At 44.4% G+C, this 20,747-nt stretch overlaps 1 protein-coding gene across 6 annotated transcripts in view; it reads right to left on the bottom strand.

The window, feature by feature from the left end:
* LOC140717308 (solute carrier family 45 member 3) overlaps positions 1–20,747 on the bottom strand; it is a 154,885-nt gene that overhangs the window by 50,316 nt on the left and 83,822 nt on the right. The window contains exon 1 of one of the 6 annotated variants that reach the window (XM_073030772.1): positions 17,426–17,557. The exons of the other annotated variants lie outside the window; for them this stretch is intronic. The gene's annotated coding sequence lies outside the window, so the exon portion shown is untranslated. Of the gene's footprint in view, positions 1–17,425; positions 17,558–20,747 lie in introns of those variants that run through there. 6 annotated transcript variants of the gene reach the window in all.

A 20,747-nucleotide genomic window follows, 5' to 3' on the forward strand; every position in this document is an offset into this window, starting at 1 on the left:
CATGTGAATACTCTTAGAGAAAGTTAGAAGAGGTTCACAGGAAAGAAACACTTAATATAGGAGGAGTGTTTGATGTCTCTGGGCCTGTTCTCAACGGAGTTCAGAAGGACGAGGGAGGTGGGGAGATCTCCCAACAACTGTCAAATACTGAAAGGCCCAGATAGACTGGACGTGAAGAGGATGTTTCCATTAGTAGGAGAGTCTTCGATCTGAAGGCACAGCCTCAGAATAAGAGGCATCCCTTTAACACTAAAATGAGGAGGCCAGAGAGTGGTGAATCTGTGGAAGTGGTTACCACAGAGGAATACGAAGGTCAAGTTATTGGATGTATTTAAGGCAAAGTTTGATAAGTTCATTATCAGTAAGGAGGTTAAGGGCTACAGGAAGAAGGCAGGAGAATGGCTCTGAGAAAAGAAAAATCAGCTATATTTGAATATAGGAACAAACACGATGGGCAGAATGGCCAAATTCTCCTCCTACACCTCAGGGTTTTTCCAAACACAGGGCAGAGCACCCCTGCATGCTTTCATCTCTCCTGCTGAATATCAAAATCAGAATCAGGTTTAATATCACCAGCACACGTCGTGAAATTTGTTGTTACGTGGCAGCAGTACACTGCAATATGTACAAACACAAAACGTAAATTACAGTAACCACATATATATTTTTTTTAAAGTTAAATAACTAGTGCAAAAACAGAAATAAAATGTAGTGAGGGAGTGTTCACAGGTTCAATGTCCATCTGATGGCAAAGGGGAAGTTGTTCCTGAATATAAGTGAGAAAATTTGCATAAACTTTTTATACATTCTCCCTTATTTTTCAACATCTATTTCCACATTTGATGGCAAAGCAGACAAAATATTACTTAAGTCATAAAATTTCCATTATATCAAACAGATTGTTCAAATACTGTCATTCCCAGTAAATGACACCCTGGTCTATTATCAATTTCCCTTCATAAACATTACTTAAACAAACAACCCAAGCAGCTATTACTCAGGGTCAGGGCCTGCGCTGTAAGGGAACACAGAGATGGGCAACAAATGCCTTCAGTCTGTTTTGGACCTTGGACTGAGCCAGTCCCAAACATTTGCTCCTTCTGGACTGAACAGAGGTGCTTTGGTAACATTCACCCAGTCTGCCTTCCCCACGAGGAAGAGGCCACAATGCAAGCAAGCAGATGGAGTTCACTCAATCGGAGGAGTCGCAAGTGCTTTAAGAGGTGGTGGGGGCTGGGGGCGAATTGTGGAGGAAGTCAGCAGGTCAGGCAGCATCTGCGGAGGGGAAGGAACAGTGAGCATTTTGGGTCGAGGCCCAGGGTTTCAGCCCAAAATTTCAGCTGTTTGTTCCCCTCCACACCTGCCAAGTTCTTGCAGCATTCTGAATCAAAATGTTTCTGTTGATATCATCAGATAAACTTGATCAGATTAAACCTGGAGGCTCAGCTGAGTTCTTGTTGAAGACGTGGGTAAAACAGTCACATACAAAGTCCAAAAAAAATTGTTATCAAAGTATGTATATGACACCATATACAACCCAAGATTCACTTTCTTGCAGGCATTCACAGATGAACAAAGAAATAGAACAGAATCAAAGAAAAATTACAAAGACTGACAAACACCCAATGTGCCAAAAGAAGATGATCTGTCCAAATAAAAATAAGTAAGTAATACTGAGAACTTGAGTTATACAGTCCTTGAGAGCTAGTCCATAGGTTGTGGAATTTGTTCAAAGTTGTGGTGACAGAAGTCATCTACAACGGTTCAGGAGCTTGACGGTTGAGGGGTAGTAACTGTTCCTGACCCTCTTGGGTGTGGGGCCTAAGACTCCTGTGCCTCCTTCAAAGAATGAGAGTACATTTAGTATCAGAGTATGTATGCAGCATACACCCCTAAAATTCGTCTTCCCACAGACAACCACGAAGCAGAGAAACACCATGGAACCTATTCAAGGAAATATCAAGTACCCAATGTGCAAAAAAAAAATGAACAAATTATGCCAAAGGCAAAAAAAAGAGTGAAAACATACAGGATATACGACCTCAAACCACAGAGTCATTGAAACAGTCTAGGAATATTCAGTTTAGATCAGTTCAGTTCAGTTTAGCAATTTACCGCTGTGTCCTTCGTTGACTACAGGCCGCAGAGCCAGTCCGCTCCGAGTAAATTGCACAAAGTAGCAATAAAAGAAAAGGAATATGCAGAAAACAGAAACACATCATAACATGTAACTGCAGAGTCCAATCCACAAACAGCGACCATCAAACCTTGCCCTAGATCGAAGACTTCGGATCCATCCTCGGGCAAGATGGCAGCAGTGAGAAGAGAATGCATGTGGAATGCAATGTATGAAGATTTGCACGTACGTTACATTCAGGTTACAGAGCTCGGGCTGACGCAACGTTGCTGGGCTGCTACCATAACCAATCTGATACAGCATGTCATTACATGATTTGGATTGCAGTGAACAATAAAATACTTGTATTTAACATGTTGAGAAAGAGACACAAGGAACTGGAGGAGGAGGCAGCTTCAGCTTCTTACCCGTTCCTTAAGTCTATAGCTAGTTCTATTTTATTCAGCGATGCCGCAGAGTAACAGGTCAGTCTGGCCCAATAAGCCCACACTACCCAACTGCACTGAAGTGATCATGCGACCATGTATGCGGTTAAACAGTTGAATAACGATAAATTTGAACTTATACTTTTTAAACTACCTTGAGGCACGATCTGTCTGGGTGGCATACAAAACTAAAACTTTCCATTGTATCTGGAGGTTTGTGTCAATAATTAACTAATACCTGTACTCCTGTCCTAGATCCTCTGTCCCATTTACAATTGCTGCGTTACTGACACAGGTAAAGGATCGTGCCAAAAAGTTCATTCAGGATCTAATTTGTCCAATCACTGACTTAGATACGGTGAGATTTGTTGTTTTGCAGCAACAGTACAGGCAAGCATATTGTATCACTGCAAATTATGTAAATAAATAGTGTCAAAGAAAGGAAAAATGAATTAGATTTATTATCACCAGCATGCGTTGTGAAATTTGTTGTCTTTGCAGCAATAATACAATGCAATATGTAATAGAGAAAAAGCTATGAATTATAGTAAATATATATATTTCATATATTAAATTGTTAAATTAAGTAAGTAGTGCAGAAATAAAAAATTTTTTAAAAAGTGAGTAAAGAAGTGTTCATGTGTTCAATGTCCATTCAGAAATCGGATGGCACACAGAAAGAAGCTGTCTCTGTTCAGGCTCCTCCTGTACCTCCTTCCTCATGGTAACAATGAGGAGAAGAGGGTATTTCCTGAGCGATGGCGGTCCTTAAGCATGGATGCCGCCGTTCTGAGGTACTACTTCTTGAAAATGTCCTGGATTCTACAGAGTCTAGTGTCCACGATGGAGCTGACTGTGTTTACAACTCTCTGCAGCTTACTGTGATCCTGTGCAGTAGCCAAACTCCTCTTCACACCCCACACCGTACGGTGACGCAGCCAGTTAGAATGCTCTCCATAGTACATCTGTAGAAATTTGCAAGAGTATTTGGTGACATACCAGATCTCCTCAAACTCTTAATGAAATATAGCCCCTGTCGTGCCTTCTTTGTAGTTGCATCAATAGGTTGGATCTCAGATAGACCTTCAGAGATGTTGACACCCAGGTACTTGAAATTGCTCCCTCCCTCCACTTCTGATGCCTCTCTGAGGACTGGTGTGTGTTCCCTCATCTTACCCTTTCTGATGTCCACAATTAGTTCTTTGGTTTTATTGATGTTGAATGCAAGGATTTTGCTGTGACACCACTCAACTAGCTAATCCATTAGCATTAATGTTGAGGCTTGCACCTCTTTCTTTCAAGTGAAAATTATGTCCTTTTGAGAAATCCTTTGAGAAAATCATAAAATTAATGTGGATCATATGTTAAGAAATCAGACAAAATGTGGGTACCATATTACTTCAGTGAGATCATTTCTGAACTTCTAACTCAACTCCACTCTCCTGGCCAATCCCCATATCCCTCACTTTATCAAAATTTTATTTACTGACTATATCAGTTTATGTCATTATAACTTGCCTAGATCTGTCTACACTGTTTATTGTGTAATTTGCATTGAATGCAATGGGGTCTGATCTCATCTAAGTAAATGATCAGCTCAGTGATGATACTGATTGCATAATGCAATTTCATTGTGGTCCGTGTGAAGAGACATCTGCAATAAATGGTTGAAGACTTTCAGCCTGTGTATTTCTACTAAACCCTGCAGCCAGGGGAAGCAGACAGAAGTCACAGACCCTTTTTAGAGAGGTAACTAAAAGATAACATCCTTGCTGTGTTGATACCTGTGTGGGATCCTCAAACTGGGCAAACTACCAAGATCACCTGATTGTGATTTGTGGACTGTGAATTCCGATAATTGTAGATGGTGCACTATACATGCCAATACCTGTCTGACCTGGATTAACCCGGACAGTTAATGCGTCCCAGTAGAACTGGAATTGGATTATTGTCACATGTGCCGAGACACAGCGAAAAGATTTTGCTTGTGAGCCATCCAGGCAGATCATTCCATGCATAAGTACACCCAGGTAGTAAAAAGAAAAAAAAAGAGGGTGCAATTATCGTTGCATTCTTGGTGGGAGAGTGTAGTGCAGGGGTCATATGAGGTAGATGGGGAGATCAGGGGTTCACCTCCAATAAGAGTTCCCAGAAGACCTCGGGAGAAAAGGATAGAGTGGGTGGGAAATACATTGGGCCAGGTAGCATAATGACCCCAGCACAGACCTGTCTATTTTATGATCTGCACCCATATCCATACGAAAGGTGCAGTTGAAAACCATCGGTTTGGCATGAGATTAATGAGTGCTCATTCTGTTAGGATTTGTTCTGGTTTTGTTGATCATTGAAGGCAAATCAAAAACTCAGGAGGAATATTGTTTCGTTTGGCTGTATACATGTAAATAATTATACAGTTGAATAACAATAAACTTGAACTTTTTTAAAACTACCTTTAGGTATTTATATATGGCGCGATCTGTTTGGGTGGCATGCAAAACTAAAACTTTCCATTGTATCTAGGTGTTTGTGTCAATAATTAACCAGTACCAGCACTCCTTGTCCTAGATCCTCTGTCCCATCGACAGTCGGTGCATTACTGACACAGGTAAAGGATCATATTGAAAAGTTAATTCAGAATCTAATTTGTCCAATCACTGACTTAGATATGGTAAAATTTGTTGTCTTTGAGGCAGCAATACAAAATCATAGAAAAAATATTTTGAATTACTTTAAATGTGTGAGTGTGTGTGTGGTTAAATTAAGCAGTGCAAAATTAAAGTTATTCAAAAAGTAGTGAGGTAGTATTCATGGGTTCAATATCCATTCAGAAGTTTGATGGCAGAGGGGAAGAAGCTGTTCCTGAATCGCTGAGTGTGTGCCTTCAGGCTCTCATACCTCCTCCCTGATGGTGGCAATGAGAAGAGGGCATGTCCTGGGTGATGGGGTTCCTTAATGATGGATGCCGCCTTTTTGAGGCATTGCTCATTGAAGGTGTCTTGGATACTTCAGAGCCTAGTGCCCATGATGGGAGCCGACTAAGTTTACAACTCTCTGCAGCTTACTTTGATCCTGTGCTGTAGCCTCCCACAACCCCCCTCCCCCCATACCAGACGTTAATGCAGTCGATTAGAATGCTCTCCACATTACATCTGTAGAAATTTGAAGTGGTGTTCATGGATACTATTCAATGGAATAGTGTTAGATTTACAGCTTTGTTGATGGAAAGCTGATGGCAGAGGGAAAGAAACTGTTAGAAACATAGAAAATAAGTGCAGGAGTGGGCCATTCGGCCCTTCGAGCCTGCACCGCCATTCAGTATGATCATGGCTGATCATCCAACTCAGAACCCTGTACCTGCTTTCTCTCCATACCCCCTGATCCCTTTAGCCACAAGGGCCATATCTAACTTCCTCTTAAATATAGCCAATGAACTGGTCTCAACTGTTTCCTGTGGCAGAGAATTCCACAGATTCACCACTCTCTGTGTGAAGAAGTTTTTCCTCATCTCGGTCCTAAAAGGCTTCCCCTTTATCCTTAAACTGTGACCCCTCATTCTGGACTTCCCCAACATCGGAAACGATCTTCCTGCATCTAGCCTGTCCAATCCCTTTAGAATTTTATACGTTTCAATAAGATCCCCCCTCAATCTTCTAAATTCCAGGGAGTATCAGCCTAGTCGATCCAGTCTTTCTTCATATGAAAGTCCTGCCATCCCAGGAATCAATCTGGTGAACCTTCTCTGTACTCCCTCTATGGCAAGAATGTCTTTCCTCAGATTAGGGGACCAAAACTGCACACAATACTCTAGGTGCGGTCCTGAATGTGTGGGTCTTCAGGCTCCTGAGCCTCCTCCCCATTGATAGCAACGAGGAGGGGGCAGGCCCCGGACAGTGAGGATCCTTAATAATGAACGCTGCCCTCTTGAACGTGTCCTCGGTGGTGGGGAGGCTCCTGTTGAACTGTGTCCCACTGCAGGTCAGTGCTTCAAAGGGGTTTGGAAAATGGAAAAGGGGACGTGTAATAGAAAGAATATTTCACAATTTTGCTAAACCATAGGATTTCACAGTAGTTCTGAATGTAGTAATTGTTGTACTGCAGGAAATTTAGCAGCTAATTGTTCGAACTTTCCTACATGCACAGTGTGCTTTTTCAGAGATACTAATTTATATATTGATTGGAAGAAGACAGAGGGGAGGAATTAAAGGGGCAGTGCACTGTGAGACTTTATGTTGCTCAGATAACAGAAGGTTACAGCTTGCAGTGAGCTAATTGTCCAAATGCCTGAATAAACTATAACCTGAAGCTGCTGATGTGGGACCCGATGCTCCTGTGCCTCCTGCCTGGTGGTAGTAGTCAGCAAAGAACATGGCCTAGATTATGGGGGTCCTTGATGATGGATGCTGCTTTCCTGTGGCAGCGTTCCATGCAAATGGACTCAGTGATGGGAAGGGTTTTGTCTGTGATGGATGGGGCTGTATCCACTGCTTCTTGTAGTCTTTTCTGTTCCTGGGCATCGGAATTTCCATGCCACAACCACTCAGGACCCTCTCTACTCTACATCAATAGAAGTTTGTCAAAGTTTAAATGACATGCTGAAACTACAAAACTTCTAAGAAAGTAGAGGTGCTGTTGTTCCTTCTTTGTGATTGCTTACGTGCTGTTCCTTCTTTGTAATTGCTTACGTGCTGGTCCTAGGACAGATCCTTTGACATGGGAACACCAGGGAAGTTCATGTAAACACAAAATACACTGCAGATGCTGTGGTCAAAGCAACATGTACAACACACTGGAGGAACTCAGCAGGTCAAGCAGCATCCGTGGAAACAAGCAGTCAACGTTTCGGGCCGAAACCCTTTGTCAGGACTGAAGAAGGAGGGGGCAGAGGCCCTATAAAGAAGGTTGGGGGAGGGTGGGAAGGAGAAGGCTGGTAGGTGCCAGGTGAAAAGCCAATCAGAGGAAAGATCAAGGGGTGGGGGTGGGGAAGCAGGGAGGGGATAGGCAGGAGAGGTGAAGAAGGAATGTAAGGGGAAAGCACTATATGTAGTAGTAGAAGGCAGAATCATGAGAGGTGAAAGGCAGCTGGAGGAGGAGGAGGCAGAGTGAAACTGGGATGGGGGAAGGGAGAGGGAGGGAATTACCGGAAGTTGGAGAATTCAATGTTCATGCCAAGGGGCTGGAGACTACCCAGACGGTAGGGAATTTAATGTTACTGACCTTCTGTTTCCCAAGACTTTGAAACTGAGAACTAGGGGGTATACTGTAGGGTTGAGGTGAGAGGGAAAAGATTTAGTAGGTACCTGAAGAGCAACATTTTTCACCCAGAGAGTGGTCAGTATATGGAATGAGTTATCAGAGAGAATGGTTGAGGCAGGCACATAAACAACATTTAAAAGGTACTTGGATTGGTACATGAATCGAGGAGATTCAGAATTATAATCAGGTTTATTATCACTAACATGTGTTATGAAATGTGTTGTTTTGCTGCTGTGCTGCAGTGAAAAGCATTTTAAAAATTACTGTAAGTTACAATAAGAAATACATTTTTAAAATACATAAATAGTGCAAAACGGGAAAAATTTCGAGGTGGTGTTCACGGGCCATGAGCAATCGAAAGGTGCAGGGAAAGACGGTCCTATATGGCTCAGAGTGCATCGAAGCTGGTGAATCCAATGTCTGTACGATGATTTAAGCGCCGGGCTAGATTGAAAGGGTCAGGTTATCGGGGACGGCCAGTTCAGTTCACTGCTCCACTCTGCATTGAATTAAGGTCTGGGGACAGACTCTCTGTGGACTTCAGTTCAGAAACGCTATTTGCTTGTGTTTATTGTTAACATAATTCTTTTTTCTCAGCAGATTGGGGGTTTAATGGTCTTTTTTTATGGCTTTTATTTGGGGTTTCTTTGTTTCGTGGCTGCCTGTTAGAAGACAAATCTCACGGATGTATAATATTTACATACTTTGATTATAAATGTACTTTGAATTTTGAATGTGTACCATTTAGTCCTTCAGAAGGAGGTGGGCCAAACAAGGTTAGTCCTGTTGAAAGGTCTCGGCCCGAAACGTCGGCTGTGCTCTTTTCCATTAGGTGCTGCCTGGCCTGCTGAGTTCCTCCCGACATTTTGTGTGTGTTGCCAGGGTTAGCGCAATGTTTTACAGCGCCAGTGACCAGCAATTGGGTTTTGATTCCCTTTGTAGTCTGTAAGGAGCTCGCGTCTTCTCCCCGTGATGGTGTGGGTTTCCGCTGGGTGCTCCGGTTTCTACTGACTTTCCAAATATGGCTGTCGGCCTGCTACGTCTGCAGCAGACGCGCGGTGATGTTTGGGGGCTGCCCTCGACACATCCTCGTTGATGCAAATGGCAGGTTAAGGCCACCTTTCATCTTTACAATCTTGGTCAAATGGCGGTCAACGGGAAACGGTGGAAACCTGCCCACGGGTTTATGCAGAGAGGACAAGTTGACATTACTGAATCACATCCCTCCCTCAAGGTGCTCAAAGTATTCCCCCGTCTCTTTAAAGTTAAAGTCTGTCCCCCAGCATTTTGCCGGTACCCATTTTCAGCTGGGTGGAGTGAAGCACTGTGTGGTTGTGCCTTGCTCAAGGACATAACACGCTGCCTCGGCTGGGGCTCGAACTCACAACCTTCAGATCGCTAGTGCAACGTCTTATCCACTTGGCCATGCGTCACTCCTGTCTTTTTATCATACACAATTATAGCTGACCTACTTCCAGTGTGCAATATTTAGACTACAGAATCCAGGATGCACATTTATTGTTAGGAAGAAATAAGACATGCAAACAGCCAGCAGGGTTCAACGAAAGCCACACAAGGATGTTTTACACAAAAGGAAGCAGCAAAGAAAAATGATCGAAATTATAACAGGAACTACTGGAGATGTTAAGTAGGGCCACCAGTCAGTAAAGATTTAGCTTGGAAACAAAACTGTTTTATAACCACAGCCAACTCCCAGAGGAGACTGTTCAGATAAGTCCTGCAACGTGGCAATTTGTTTCCTATTATTCTTCGATTTCCTTCTACTCTCTTTACTGCTGTTTTCTGAGCAGTTTGATGCGGACTGGGGCACTTCAGGGAAGAATGCCTTGCCCTACGGCCTGCAGTGGGCTCGCGGTGTGACACAGAACTGAACACGACTGGACTTTCGGTTTGATGCCTGATATTCTACGTGTTGTCTGCTTGCTTTTTGCCATTTGCGCATTTTGTTCTTTTTTTTCCGAGGCATTGTGTGTTTGATGTTTCCTTGAACGGATTCCATGGTGCTTCTTTGTTTCGTGCCTGCTTGCGGGAGGACGAACAGCAGAGTTGTATTCTGTATACAAACCTTGCTAATAAATGTACTTCGAATCTTTTATTTCATTTAAACTCACTTTTGTTTAGGCAGTACTAACTTTTTTATCTGACAGAACATCTATACCACAAAATGCTAATTAAAATAAAAACTGAAAATTCTGGAACTACTCAGGCCACATTCGTAGAGAAGGAAACTTGGCCAATATCAATGGCTCTTTATCAGAACTAGAAATGTGTAAGGAGGTAGATATTGTGCTGCACAGTGAACAAGTGAAGTAAACTACGGTGCACATGACATAACCAGTTTTGGTGTTGTCCAAGATGGGCTGAAGGATGCTTGGTGATCATTGCTTCTCTGCCTGGAAGGCAGAGGCTGCAGTAGGCTTCTGGTCAAAAAAAAGGGAAATGAAAGGTATTTTGGGTGAGCAAGGTAAATTAAATTGTTGGTGGGGTGGAGATATGTCTCTATCAAAGGAGGTGTAAGGCGTTCCTTCCCTCCGCTAGCCTGCAGGTCACCATCGGGCAAGGTGTAGAACCTGCTTTGCCCCCTGATCAGGGTCACCTGAAGCCATGGGAGCAGGTGGTGGATGGTCGTATGAGCGGCTGGTGTACATCACAAGCATTGGTTATGTGACCACTGATGCCAGGCAGACGATATCGGAAGGGGATTGATAATGGCTGGGGTCACCTTCCTTGTAAAGACACTGCCGGAAGAAGGTAATGACAAACCGCTTCTGTAGTAAAATTTGCCAAGAACAATCATGGTCACGGAAAGATCATGATCGCCTATGTCATTCGACACGGCACATATCGAACAAACGAAGGTAAATGAAAGAGAGAGAAATCCTGTTGGAGAGGAGCAGAGCTTAAAGTCACAGAGAGAGACAGAACAGAAACAGGTTCTTCAGCCCATTTAGTCTGTGCTGACTACCAGTCTCCAGTTTAAAATAAATCTATATCAACGCTCTATTTTATTCTCTTCACACTTGCAACAGCTCCCCCTAGGGGAGGGAGGCTGAAGTGAGAAGCTGAGAGGTGATAGGTGGAAAAGGTAAAGGGCTGGAGAAGAGGGAATCTGATTGGAAAAGTGAGTGGACTAAGAAGGAAGAGAAGGAAGAGGGACACCAGGGGGAGGTGGTAGGCAGGTGAGGAAAAGAGAAGAGGTAAGAGGGGAGCCAGAGTGAGGAGTTGAAAAAGTGGGAAGGGAGTGGGGGAAAATCACCAGTAGTTAGAAAAGTCAATGTTCATGGACCAGTCCTTTACCTTATCCACCATTACCTCCCAACTTCTTACTTCACTCCCCCCCCCCCCCCACCTACCTGGCTTCACCTAACACTTGGTTTGTACTCCTTTACCCCCAAGTCTTCTTGTTCTGGCATTTTCCCTCTTCCCTCCCCATCCCCGATGATGGGTCTTCACCCAAAACATTAACTGTTCATTCATTTCCATACGTGCTGCCTGACCTGCTGAGCTCCTCCAGCTTCTTGTGTGTGTTGCTTTGCATTTCCAGCACCTGCAGAATCTCTTGTCATTATGTCTCTCCTCAGCCTTCTTCCCACAAGGGGAAAAGTCCCAGCCTATCCAGTGTCCCATGACAAGTCAAATCTCCAGCTCCGGTAACATCCTCGTGAAATTTTTCTACACCCTTTCCAGGTTAATGACAACTGTTAGGGTGTAATCTGGAGTTAAGAGTATAGAGTAAATATTAATTTCAGGGGCAACCAGTCTTCAGATTTGAATGTGGGTTGTAGATTAAATTTAAAATGCAGTTCTGAGCAAAAGCTTCACTGGAGCTGCAGATTGGGGCTGATTACAAACCAGGAAATACCCACTCACATGATGTCTGCATTTTCACGAATCCAGAGAGACCGTCAGTGGGGAGTAACATTCACTTTGGGTGTCTGAGGTGTGGGCTTGAAGAAGGATGTGTTTGAAAACTATATGCAATTCAAAGGAAGCATTGTAGACACATTGTATCATGTAATATTGGGACAAGCAAGCCTCCTGTGCCAAGAGTGTCTCAACATGATGCCTGCTGCTCATTTTGTTGAATAAAACTCATCTATATCCACGAGCTTCAGTGCCTCTCCAGTGATTTGTTCATGTCACAACAACATCCTTGTTTGGTAACTACACCTGTACAGAATACTCCAAGTGTAATCTCACCAACGTATTGTGACTTCCAACTCCTGGACTTAATGCCCTCGTCAATGAAGGCAAACGGAACACACACACTCTTTGCCACCATCTACCACTGATCCCCGATATCCTGAAAAATGGTCATAACAGACTCTAACATATCAATGTACTTTGTTCTTAACAGACAAGAATCCGAATTACTGGAGCAGCCATTCAGCCTATCTAGTCCATGCTTGCCCCTTGTTGAAAAATCTCAATTCCACGTTCTTCCTCCACAAAATGATTCCATCATTCAGAACCGATCTAATTCCCTTTCAAAGGCCCCGATTCTTTCTGTTCTCATCATCCCTTCAAATTCTGGTTTCTAACCATCCGTATGAAGAGGAAAAAAATCTACTCACATCACTGCCATACCTTTTTTGTCTAAGATGTCAAGACTGTGCCTGTGGTTTCATCCAGTAGAGTTCTGCTGTTCCTTTGTGAAGTGCCTTATCCGTATTTCAAACTGAAGGACCTGCATCACAGCCGCTCTCACTGATATTTGGCCTGCTTCATGAATATTAAAACCAAACTTAGCTCTCAATGAACACTGCTCAAACTATCTTTAAATCCTGCACCTCGGAAACTGGTCAGCCCACAAGCATTTGGCTTATGTTATATTTACACCCTTCGCTGGTAATTTCATCCCCGCCCACTATGAACCTCCCTCTGTTTTGCTTTAAGAATCATCAAAGACACACAATTGCTTTGAGCAAACATCCTGGTAATATCCTGCCTGGTTCACCAGCAGTTTTCCTGAAGGAAGCCACAAGAATCTTTGGAATAACTCAAGAGTCGACATAAATGCAAGTTGTCGCCGCGGTTCTTCAACAAGTTCGCGATGCTACTCGTAAATAGCCGTGGGCTCTAATCCGCCACTCGGCGGATAATGGTGGCCTGGCAACCACTAACGACTGGTCTGTGACAGAAAGGAAATTTTTAGCATTGTGGGGAAAAAAGGCAAGCCTACACGTGAACACAACAGATTGCTTCAAAAAAAAATAGAAGCAAGAATACGCTACTCAGCCCATTTGGCAAGATCATATCTGATCAGCAACTTTATTTTATTGATGTATTCAGAGATACAGTGTGGAACATGCCCTCCTGGCCCAACGAGCCACAATACACAGCAACCTACTTATTTAACCCTAGCATAATCACAGGACAATTTACAATGGCTAATTAACCTAATAACCGGTACGTCTTTGGAATGTGGGAGGAAACCGGAGCACCCGGAGGAAACCCATGCACTCATGGAAAGAACATACAGATTTCCAAACTTCTTACAGAATTGACCTCTGAACTACTACGTCCCATGCTGTAACAGTGTTGCACTCATGGCTAAGCTACCAAGACTCCCATGTATCAAAGAAATCATAATGGGAGGAAAAGGTGAAATATGAGGGCAAGATAGCCAGCAATATCAAAGAAGATACCAAAAGTTTTTTCACCCATATAAAGAGTAAAAAAGAGGCAAGAGTAGATATCAGACTGCTAAAAGATTATGGTGGAGAGGTACACCGCAAGAACGTAAGTTACAAGAGCAGAATTAGGCCATTTGACTGATCCATTTCCCTCTCAGCCCTGATCTCCTGCCTTCTCCCCATATCCCGTCATACTCTTGACCAAACAAGAATCTATCAACCTCTGCCTTATATATACCCAATGACTTGACCTCCACAGCCACCTGTGGCAACCAATTCCACAGATTCACTAGTCTCTGGCTAAAGAAATTCCTCCTCATCGCCATTCTAGATGGACACCCCTCTATTCTGAGGCTGTGTCCTCTGTTTTTAGACTCCACAGGAAACATCCTCTCCACATCCACTCTATCAAGGGCTTTCAACATTCGTTAGGTTTCAATGAGATTCTCCCCTCATTCTTCTGAATTACAGTGAGTACAAGCACAGAGCCATCAAACACACCGCTTTATGATAAGCCTTTCAATCCCAGAATCATTTTCATGAACTTCCTTTGAACCCTCTCCAACGTCAGCACGTCCTTTCTTAGATAAGGGGCCCAAAACTACTCACTATACTCCAAGTGAGGCCTCACCAGTGCCTTTTAAAGCCTCAACATTACATACTTGCTTTTATATTCTAGTGCTCTTGAAATGAAAAATAATATCGCAATTGCCTTCCTCACCACCAACTCAACCTGCAAATTAATCTTTAGGAAATCCTGCAAGAGAACTCACAAGTCCCTTTGCATTTTTGAATTTTCTTCCCATTTAGAAAATAGTTTATGCTTTTATTTCTTTTACCACAGTGCATGACCATATACTTCCTGACACTGTATTCCATCTGTCACTTCTTTGCCCGTTCTCTTAACCTGTTTAAGTCCTTCGGTAGCCTCTCAAAACTACCTAACCCTCTGCCTATCTTTATATCATCCACAAACTTGGCCACAAAGTAATGGGGGACAAACTGTTTTAGTATTTTGCATTAAGTCTTCATTGAGGAAGAGACACTAGCAGTATCCTGGAAGTTCAAGAGTGTCAGGAGTCAGAAGTAAGTGAAGTTGCCATTACTAGGGAGAAGGTGCTTTGGAAACTTCTTCCCTGGGCAGAGAATTTCACAAATACTTCCACTATTCTCTGGGAAAAGAAGTTTCTCTTCATCTCCATCCTAAATCTACTCCCCCAAATCTTGATGCTATGTCCCCTAGTTCTAGTCTCACCTACCAGAAAGTCTCAACTTTCCTGCCTCTATCTCACCTATCCTTTTCATAATATTACATGTTTCTGTAAGATCTCCTCTCATTCTTCTGAATTTCAGAATCAGGCAAGTGAATCTTTTCTCATGGGCTAAACCCCCACATCTCCGGAAAAAAACTAGGTGAGCCTCCTCTGCACAGCTTCCAAAGAGAGTGAATCTTTTCTCAAGCAAGTAGACCAGAAATGCATGCAGCGATCCAGTTGTGGCATCATGAAGAGGTGAGGGGGCTGGGGGAGGTGCAAGAGCTGGCAGCTGACAGATGGGTCCAGGTGAGAAGGGGTGATAGGCAGATGGAGGATGTGGGAGGGGGTGGAAATAATGACAGAGGCTGGTAGGTGATAGGTGAGGCAACAAAAGGATGCAGATAGTGGTGATTGGGGAACCACTTTACTTTAGGAATGAGACAAGCAGTGAATTTGGGGGCTGAAGTGGAGGTGAGGTGGTAAACACAGTTAAGTCACTCAAAGGACAGGCCCTTCAGCCCACAATGTTGTGCCAACTTTTTAACCTACTTCAAGATTAATCTAACTTTTTCCTCCTATGTAGGCCTACATTTTTTGTTCAACCATGTGCCTATCTAAGAGTCTCTTACATGCCCCTAATATATCTGCCTCTACTACCAACACTGTCAGTGCACTTAATTTAGCTACCCCCCCCATGTAAAAATCCTATCTCTGACATCTACCCACCCCAACCCCCCATACCTTAAAATTTATTCCATCTTGTATCAGCCATTGCCGCCCTGGGAACAAGTCTCTGGCTGTCCACTCAATACATGCCTCTTATCATCTTGTACACCTGTACCGAGCCATCTCTCATTGTCCTTTGCTCCAGAGAGAAATGCCCCAGTTTGCTCAACCTATCCTCATGCTCTCTAATCTGGGCAGCATCCTGGTAAATCTCCTCTGCACCCTCCCCGAAGCTTCCACGTCCTTCCCATAACGTGCAGACCAGTATGGAATACAGTACTCCAAGTGCACTCGAACCAGAGTTTTATAGAATATTACTTCGCAGTTTTTCACACCTGTTATTTCCCAGCCAGCCACCCCTTCCCATCAGGGAGTGTGGGGGCCAGTGTCATGCCCCAGGTTGTGATGTGGGGTTACTCGCCTCAGAAACACGTCAGGACAACCAACCCTTATTTCTGATAGACCATGATTAGACTGTGGAATCTTTCATCATCATGAAGCCAACGAGTATTCTTGGTGGCCAAACATTTTAGTTTCCATTCTGACACATCGATCCATGGCCTCCTCTTGTCCCAAAAAGAAGTCACTCTTGGGGTGGAGGAGCAATATCTCATATTCCATCTGGGTAGCCTCCAACCTGATTGCATGAGTATCGATTTCTCCTTCTGGTAAAAACATTTTTACCTCCCCCTCCCCTCTTCTTCTATTCCCCACACTGGCCTCTTACCTCTTCTCACCCACCTGACACCTCACTCTGGATCCCCTCTTCCTTCCCTCTCTCCTAACAGATTCCTTCCACTCCAGCCGTTTACCTTTCCTACCCACCTGGCTTCACCTATCACCTTCTAGCTATCCCTCTTCCCCTCCTCCAACCTTTTTATTCTGGCATCTTCTCCCTTCTTTTCCAGTCCTGAAGGGTCTCGGCCTGAAACGTCGACTGTTTATTCACTTCCATGGATGCTGCCGGACCTGCTGTGTGTGTGTGTGTTGCTATAGATTTATTTATCACACAGACATGGGAACGTTCAGTTTGTGTCAAATAGGAGAGGATTGTGCTGAGTGGCTGGCAAGTGTCTCCATGCTACTTACGCCAGTACAACATGCCCACAACTCACTGACCTTAGCCTCAAGGCTTTGGACTGTGGGAGGAAACCAGAGCACCCAGAGGAAACCCACGCGGTCACCGGGAGAACATACAAACTCCCCACAGACAGTGGCAGGAGTCGAACCCTGATTTTGCCGGCACCTTAACGACATCATGCTAACCACTATGCTACTGTGCTGCCCAATTCTTTAGCATATTTCATCTCCCCAAACATCCCTTTCCCTCAACGGATGAAGCCCGGCCAGGTGAAGGGTCTCGACCCAAAATATCAACTGCCCATTTCCCTCCATAGATGCTGCCCAACCTACACGCTCAAAATGCTGGAGGAGCTCAGCAGGTCAGGCAGCATCCATGGAAATGAATAAACGGTCGACCCAAAACTCTCAACCCAAAAGGCCGGGTGTCTCTTCATTTCCACAGACGCTGCCTGACCTGCTGAGCTCCTCCAGCATTCTGTGTGTGTTGCTTTGGATTTCCAGCGTCTGAAGGATTTCTCATGTTTAAAACATTCACCTCGCCTTTATCTCTTTGGACGCTGTTGCTTCAACAGCAACTGGAATTTATACAGTTAAAAAGATACAATGAGCTTTAAGAGCTTATAGCTTCAACTCTGACACACTTTTAGCTACGTACTGACAACAGACTCAGTGCCTACAGATGCAATGCAAACAAAATTAAGGTTTACACTGCCAGGAACTCCTGCCTATTATATTTGCCACCGTAAATCATAGGTTCTTTGGGAAAAGATAAATTACCGGATGAAACAAATTAAAGCTGATTATAGATTTGCAAGACCAGCTCGGTTTGCAAGCAATTTCTGAATTACACTGTAGCACAAAGATAAAAGGAGACAAAAATTTGCTTACAATCCATTGCCAACAACAGGGGCACGTTGACCTACAGTGGCTCCGATTTCAACTACATCTGAGTTCAGGATTCTGGTCCTAACTTCCAGTCGCCTCTCAGAAGGTAGTTGTGACCTGCTTTCCTGAATCACTGTTGTCCTTCGAGTGTAGGCTCCCTCACAGTGCCAATGGGTGGAGCTTTCCAGGACTGGGACTCAGGGATCTGGGCCTATCGTATCAACGCAATTACAAAGAAGGCACGACAATAAACTTTCAACCGCACAGGATCGAAAGAAGCTGCAGAAGATCGTGAGCTCAGTCAACTCCGTCACGGGCAATAGTCTCCATAGCATCCAGGCCATCTGCTCATTGCTACCATCAGGGAGGAGTGCAGGAGCCTGAAGACACACACACTGGAAGATTCAGAGACAGCTTCTTCCCCTCTGCCATCTGATTTCTGAATGGACATTGAACCCATGAACACTTCCTCACTACTCTTTTGCACTACTTACTTATTCCAGCTTTTATTATTATGTATTGCAATATACAGCAGCCACAAAACAACGAATTTCATGACATATGCCAGTGATATTAAACCTGATTTCAAACAAAGAATGCCGAAGTGATTCCATGTCAGAGAACATCAAGGAAGAGGCTACACAGTACCACACCCAGATAACTAGACTCAACAGTTCTCCCCTAAGCTGTCAGGCTGATTTACTTCTCAACCCACCCACCTCGTGTCACTTTACGTGCACACAATCTATTTATGTATATCGCAGTTACTTGTACAGTCGGCCCCCCCTTATCCGCGGGGGATTGGTTCCGGGACCCCGTGCGGATACCAAAAATTGCGAATGCTCAAGTTCCTTATTTAACCTGTCTCAGTCCGCTGGTCTTTCGGACCCAGCGGAACTCCGGACCTTATTTAACCTGTCTCAGTCCGCTGGTCTTTCGGACCCAGCGGAACTCCGGACCTTATTTAACCTGTCTCAGTCCGCTGGTCTTTCGGACCCAGCGGAACTCCGGACCTTATTTAACCTGTCTCAGTCCGCTGGTCTTTCGGACCCAGCGGAACTCCGGACCTTATTTAACCTGTCTCAGTCCGCTGGTCTTTCGGACCCAGCGGAACTCCGGACCTTATTTAACCTGTCTCAGTCCGCTGGTCTTTCGGACCCAGCGGAACTCCGGACCTTATTTAACCTGTCTCAGTCCGCTGGTCTTTCGGACCCAGCGGAACTCCGGACCTTATTTAACCTGTCTCAGTCCGCTGGTCTTTCGGACCCAGCGGAACTCCGGACCTTATTTAACCTGTCTCAGTCCGCTGGTCTTTCGGACCCAGCGGAACTCCGGACCTTATTTAACCTGTCTCAGTCCGCTGGTCTTTCGGACCCAGCGGAACTCCGGACCTTATTTAACCTGTCTCAGTCCGCTGGTCTTTCGGACCCAGCGGAACTCCGGACCTTATTTAACCTGTCTCAGTCCGCTGGTCTTTCGGACCCAGCGGAACTCCGGACCTTATTTAACCTGTCTCAGTCCGCTGGTCTTTCGGACCCAGCGGAACTCCGGACCTTATTTAACCTGTCTCAGTCCGCTGGTCTTTCGGACCCAGCGGAACTCCGGACCTTATTTAACCTGTCTCAGTCCGCTGGTCTTTCGGACCCAGCGGAACTCCGGACCTTATTTAACCTGTCTCAGTCCGCTGGTCTTTCGGACCCAGCGGAACTCCGGACCTTATTTAACCTGTCTCAGTCCGCTGGTCTTTCGGACCCAGCGGAACTCCGGACCTTATTTAACCTGTCTCAGTCCGCTGGTCTTTCGGACCCAGCGGAACTCCGGACCTTATTTAACCTGTCTCAGTCCGCTGGTCTTTCGGACCCAGCGGAACTCCGGACCTTATTTAACCTGTCTCAGTCCGCTGGTCTTTCGGACCCAGCGGAACTCCGGACCTTATTTAACCTGTCTCAGTCCGCTGGTCTTTCGGACCCAGCGGAACTCCGGACCTTATTTAACCTGTCTCAGTGCGCTGGTCTTTCGGACCCAGCGGAACTCCGGACCTTATTTAACCTGTCTCAGTCCGCTGGTCTTTCGGACCCAGCGGAACTCCGGACCTTATTTAACCTGTCTCAGTCCGCTGGTCTTTCGGACCCAGCGGAACTCCGGACCTTATTTAACCTGTCTCAGTCCGATGGACTTTAGGACCCGACACAACTCTGAATCCGCAGTGTTTCTGTTCACGCAGATAATCACGATCACAATTGAAAATAAAGTGGAAGTATAAAGCGACAGGAAAGAGGTGAAATGCCATCAGTCATTGGAAAAGCATTAGGCTACAGTCGGTCAACGATCGGAACAATTTTAATGGAGCATGTGAAAGGCCCTGCCCCGATGAAAGCTACAATTATTACTAAGCAACGCAGTGGTTTAATTATTGAAATACATATGTTTCTTAAGTGTTTTATATGTATAGAAAGGTAAAATATGTACTATATACTAAGACAAACATTTGACTAACTGACGCTAAATAATACCGGATGTACCTGTTCCGACTTCAAATCCTACTTAAAGGCTGACTCAGGAACGGAACTCGTTCATAACCCAGGGACTGCCTGTACTTAAATCATCTCTAGATTACTTATAATGCCTAATACAATGTAAATGCTATGTAAATAGTTGTTATACTGTATTGTTTAGGGAATAATGACAAGAAAAAAAAGTCTGTACATGCTCAAACAACGAGTGCTAGAGAGAGAACTTCCGGGTTTTCCCGATCCGCGATTGGTTGAATCCGCGCATGCGGGACCCGCGGATAAGGAGGGCCGAATGTACATTGTGTTTTATTGGATTGCTTTTATATTTATATTTATTGTGGTTTTTTGTAGTGGACCTCCTCTGGACTCCCTCCGATACAAAAAGCCCAGTGTTGCTTGAGATCAGAATGGTAACAGGTACACAGAGGTGTACAAAACAGGTGTCTGGTGTTTCTTACAGCTCATAATCCCCAATGCACTCCCCCATACTGTGGCCAGTGCAGATAACGTACTTCACTGAATTTCATGAAAGAAAGGGCTTCTAACTCAGACAGGAATGCTACCAACTAATCTGCACACACAATCCCCTTCCTTTTCATCCTTCAGTAGGATTGCCATCTCAAGTCTTAATTAAAGCTCCTGTAAAGGTACCTTCATTGACTGCTTCTTTTTAGCTGTTTACTTGAAAACAAAACCTTTACATCTCACTTTTGGTCTTACCCAAACTGTGGGCCAGTTGTTACACATTCACACCCCCGTTAATAACCTTCCACTATTTTGAAAATGTCCCACTTAAATCCTCCCTAATCCCG

This window comes from Hemitrygon akajei, chromosome 27, assembly GCF_048418815.1.
Source record: "Hemitrygon akajei chromosome 27, sHemAka1.3, whole genome shotgun sequence".
Taxonomy (NCBI): domain Eukaryota; kingdom Metazoa; phylum Chordata; class Chondrichthyes; order Myliobatiformes; family Dasyatidae; genus Hemitrygon; species Hemitrygon akajei.